The sequence below is a fragment of the Megalobrama amblycephala genome, linkage group LG7 (assembly GCF_018812025.1).
Source record: "Megalobrama amblycephala isolate DHTTF-2021 linkage group LG7, ASM1881202v1, whole genome shotgun sequence".
Lineage (NCBI taxonomy): Eukaryota > Metazoa > Chordata > Actinopteri > Cypriniformes > Xenocyprididae > Megalobrama > Megalobrama amblycephala.
In genome coordinates this window covers 33,525,120-33,530,873 of record NC_063050.1, presented here as the reverse complement: position 1 = coordinate 33,530,873, position 5,754 = coordinate 33,525,120, and positions in this window count along the sequence as shown.

Below are 5,754 nucleotides of genomic sequence, written 5' to 3'. Positions count from 1 at the left end.
CAATGAGCGCGTGTGGGCGGGGCCTCCGCAGAGACGCGCGCTGCTATTGGACGGAGATTGCGCCCGTGAGACGCGCGGGATCAGGTGCACCGACCGCACGCAGCAGCTGTTCAGTGAAGATACACAGCTTAATGCTCTCTGTGGATTGCTCACTTCTTGGCTGCTCACTTCATGGTTGTGACATTAACGTTTAGAAAACGTTGAGTGTAGCAATAGTGAAATTAGTATGTAATTTTAACAAATAAAACATATCAACCTTGTATCAAACCTGTTTGTTTATGTTGATTTGTCCATCTCAAACTAATAAGCATTATAAGTTAGAGACATTTGGCATTGCTGCCATCTTTTGGTGACAGATTACAAGTAGATCACACTTACATGTTTTACAGTGTACTTATACTTAAAATAATACCTACATCTGTAATTAATTTCTGTAATCACAGCTATAATTACACTATTGACCCGACCCTTACCCTCTAACCCACCCTTAAACCTACCCATACCTCTCCCTAACCGTACCTGTATTATACCTTAGTAGCAGCAAAAGTGTTTTGCAATACAAAATGAACACAATAAGTACCTATCAATTTTATTATTATTATTACTACATAGCATTATTATATTAGTTACAGACACCTTATATGAAGTCTTACCATTTAGGTCATCATGAATGTAAGATTTTTTTCACCCTTGACTTTCTCACCCAAAGCACTAGATTCACTTTTACCAGGGCTTTTAAAATCTCAGCCAACTTGTCATCCAATGCACACATTTTCCACTCAGTCTGTGTTGTTGAAATGCAGCTGTGCACGTGTGTGTCCAATAGAAACCCCACAGCATCATGGGCCAAACCCTGGGCCCATCTGGAGGGGAGCAGGAAGCATCCAGGGAACCCCACAACTATTAAAAGGTTTCACTGGTAGCTGAGAACAACAACATTTTTATATGCGGAGCATTTAAAACAACCACTAACATATACCACAAGGTATCTCTAAACATTCTGGCACTGGTCCCTCGCCCAAGGAATGGAGAAAATATGACGTGTTGGAAATATTGAACAAAATTATGTGCTTTTTCACTCTGTCATGCGAGTTGCTGTAATGGATTGGGCTTCACAAGGGAGATCCCAGGGTGTTAACGAGACGCACGTCCTCCTCCCTACTGGGTTTTATGAAGTAGCGAAGCTTCCTGGTGTTGTGGCAGCTGTGCTGTCAGCAATTTGGAGGACTTTTTGTTTTTGTTTTTTTACAGGTGAATCACAATGACTTCCTTTAGCAGGCTGAGCTGACATCAAGTTTGTGGTAATTATCAACATCTGATTACTAATTTCATGCTGTGTAAGAGTGTGGGTGCGTCACAATCAGCTTACTAGGTCATGAATCAGTACACTGTGTAGATGAATTCGGACCCTGACTCACTACACATTGGGTCTTTCCCAACACCCACACTTTCGTTCTTTGAATTTGACAACTTGTCTACTGACATGATGTTTTTCTGTATTTGGCCCAAGTGTTCAAGTAGACATGAAGACCGGAAGTGTGCATAGTGTTGTACAAATTCAAGTACAGTTTTAGTGAGCTTTATTTATACATTTTGATTTTCAGTACTTTGCACTTTATAATAAACTTTTTCTCTAAATCTTGCAATTTTGGAGTTTCTGAGCAAGATGAATGTTGGCATTTTTTTTTTAGAATTGGCATTTTTCAGACCTGGGACAGTCTTGCACACTTCCTGTCACATGTAAGACTTTGTTGTATTGGGGCAGCTTGCATTGTAAAACGTCACCATTGTATTTATCAAGAACAGGCAGGACAGATATAGTTCTGACCTTATTATTTTTAATTATGCTGTTTAAAGGTGCCCTAGATTATGTTTTTAAAAGATGTAATATAAGTCAAAGGTGTCCCCTGAATGTGTCTGTGAAGTTTCAGCTCAAAATACCCCATAGATTTTTTTTAACTGCCTATTTTGGGGCATCATTATAAACGCTCCGATTTTATGCTGCGGCCCCTTTAAATCCCGTGCTCTCCTCCCACAGAGCTCGCGCTTGCCTTAAACAGTGCCTTAACAAAGTTTACACAGCTAATATAACCCTCAAAATGGATCTTTACAAAGTGTTCATCATGCATGCGGCATGAATGCGTCGGATTATGTGAGTATTACTGTTATATTGTTTACTTCTGATTTTGAATGAGTTTAATAGTGCTCCGTGGCTAACAGGTAATGCTACACTGTTGGAGAGATTTATAAAGAATGAAGTTGTGTTTATGCATTATACAGACTGCAAGTGTTTAAAAATGAAAATAGCGACGGCTCTTGTCTCCGTGAATACAGTAAGAAACGATGGTAACTTTAACCACATTTAACAGTACATTAGCAACATGCTAACGAAACATTTAGAAAGACAGTTTACAAATATCACTAAAAATATAATGTTATCATGGATCATGTCAGTTATTATTGCTCCATCTGCCATTTTTCACTATTGTTCTTGCTTGCTTACCTAGTCTGATGATTTGGTTGTGCACATCCAGACGTTAATACTGGCTGCCCTTGTCTAATGCCTTTTATAATGTTGGAAACGTGGGCTGGCATATGCAAATATTGGGGGCGTACACCCCGACTGTTACGTAACAGTTATGTTGAGATTCACCTGTTCTTCGGAGGTCTTTTAAACAAATGAGATTTATATAAGAAGGAGGTAACAATGGAGTACCTATGATCTAAATAACATACCTTGTTATTTAACTATGCCAAGATAAATTCAATTTTTCATTCGAGGGCACCTTTAAAGGGTTAGTTCACCGAAAAATGGAAATAATGTCATTTATTACTCACCCTCATGTCGTTCTACACCCGTAAGACCTTTGTTCATCTTCGGAACAGTGATTCGGATCTCCTATCACATGGCTAAACTGCTGAAATCACGTGACTTTGGCACTCCGAATCACTGATTCGATTCGTAAAGCTCCGAAGTAGTGTTTTGAAATCGGCCCATCACTATATTGTTGGAAAGTCATTATTTTGTTTTTTATTGTTTTTTTGGTGCACAAAAAGTATTCTCGTCGCTTTATAATATTAAAGTAGAACCACTAAATTCGTATGAACTGTTTTAAATATGTTCTTAGTACCTTTATGGATCTTGAGAGAGGAAGTACCATTGCTGTCTATGCAGGCCTCACTGAGCCATCGGATTTCAACTAAAATATCTTAATTTGTGTTCTAAAGATGAACAAATGTCTTACGGGTGTAGAACGACATGAGTAATAAATGGCATTATTTTCATTTTTGGGTGAACTAACCCTTTAAAGTTAAATTATGAAACATACTTTGATTGTTCTGTTACATATTCCTGCAACATTTTAATAATATAAATACAAAAAATATATATTAATTAGATTGTGTTTATGTGTTTATATTGACATATAATTAAATAACTTTTTTTTTTTCAAATCACATCACAATGTTTATTTGATTATACGATTTATGTTTTGTGCTTCAGAATTTTTGTAAAAGGAACTGATAATTTATACTCTGGTTTTTGTGATGCATTGTGGGATTTTCTATGGAGCGGACATACCAGTGCACTGGAATAATTTTGTGATTGAGACAACCCATAAAATGCCTGACTTCAGTGTTCAGTGCCTTGACTATTAAACTTGGGAGCTGATTGAAAAACACCCTGAGGGGTTCTTCTTTTAAATATGTACTTCTCAACCATTTGAAAATGTGTTCTATATGTTCTATATTGTGTGAATGTGTGTATTATTAATGTAATCCAGACATTATTCGTCATGTTGTCATGTTTTCATGTTTTCATGTGACCTACTAGTGTCAGTTGTGTCTCTTGACTCTCTTCTGTGGCCTTATAGGATAGTAAAGTGTCTACTGGATGTGAACTTCAGAATCCAATCTAAAAAAAGATGGTTCTTTGAAGGTTCTTTACACGCAGAAACAGTTCTATTTAGAACCGCATGACCCTGAACAACCCTTTACATGCTGAAAAGGTTCTTTGGTTCTTTTTTCCCGCCTTTTTGTTTTTCAAATCTGTAACTGTCAAAGCCACATCATTACTGGTTTTCTGGAGCTTAGCCATTCAATTACAGACTGTCAACACACTCTCAACAGGTAAATGATTTCTTTCTTAAAATGTCTACAGATTTTAAGTTTCAAATTGTAACTGGTTTCCTACCAATCATCTTTATCAAACTATTGAGTTCCTAGTACTTTCAAAGCATGGTTCTTTATGGAACCTTATAAAAATGGTTCTATTTAGCACCAAAAAGGGTTCTGCTATTGTTACAAGCCAAATAACCCTAATTTGGTACTGTTTAGAACCATTTTTCTTTAGAGTGTAGCCAGAGTGTTTTTGCCTACTGATTTATTAGTACTGTAAATTTTCACTTTTTTAACACATACTGCCTTTCGCCCACTGTATAGTAGGGAAGCATGTATTTGGATATAGCCGGTGACTCCATACTTACATGCGAGTATTCTCTGAATAGAAGAAACATTTCACTTGGCCAGGTTGGTGTTCCTGGTGGTCGAACCACACACCATAACATTTAGGAGGTGAGGTGTCACTCAGTCCTCCTAAAAATGTCTTTATGCATCAGTCTATGTTACTTACACATAAAAATAGCCGTCTGTGACGTGTTTGTGGTTTCCTTACAGCTGTGATTTTCTATGTAAGCGTCTATACAAGTGTGTGTACTTCAGCAGGATAGTGTGTAGCATTGGTGGTTTGTGTGTGTGTGTAGGTTACACATGGAAAACATGTTGGTGTGGGGTCGTCTTTTCTCCTACAGCCTTACTGAATGGTATTTCCCATACCCCCTTCTGCTTCCAGGGAAATGCTTTGGCCGTTGGGGAGCCCAGCTCGTAAATATGCAGTACAGGGAGATCCTCGCAGTTTATTTGGGCTTAGTAGGGGAGCATGAGGTAGGCTGATTTTGTCATTTCCCTCTTTTTCCTCAGCGTTAGGAAACAACCTGCTAATACGCCTGAATAACTTTTTATTGTGTTATTTTGGGGGAACCAAATTAACACATGTTGATGTCAGCCTACAAATGAGTCACATTTACCAAAAAGCAAACAATCTGTGTACAGTTTACCCACACTAATTTTAAGTAGATAATGAAAATGAACTGCTTTTCAAATATGAAAGTACAGTTCATAAACTGATCAGAATGATAACCATCTGGGAAGCAAAAACTATGATAAAATCAAAATGGAATAACTAGGGGAGGTAGGGAGAGATTTCATCATAGCCACTTTGATTTATTTATATTCTGATCATGCATAAATGGAATCTTGGCAGTGGCACAAGGAAAGTCATTTTTGTTAAAGCGAGACATTTTGAGGTCTGTCAGTTCAGAATGGGTTATTAGGCCTGACAGAGGATCCTGGTCGTCGTTGTTTAATAACTCTGCTGACATCTGGTGGGCATTAATGTCATTACATTGCCAGTACATTTGGAGACCAGTCGCTGTCAGTGAAACAAAATCAGTTAAATGAAAGCAAAACCCTCAATGCACTCTGAAATGTATGCAGTATTAACCATAACCATCTATGGTTTTCATTATCCAAGTCATCACAGATATCTGTAGATCACTGCGACAATGAAGTATGGACTTCATTTAGAACTTGACTTTATTTTAAAACATATTTTCGAAAACACGGGTAATGTTGGGAGAAGCCAAAGTAAATCAATAAGAAACAATACATATGTATTGCAAAATGAAATAGAAATAC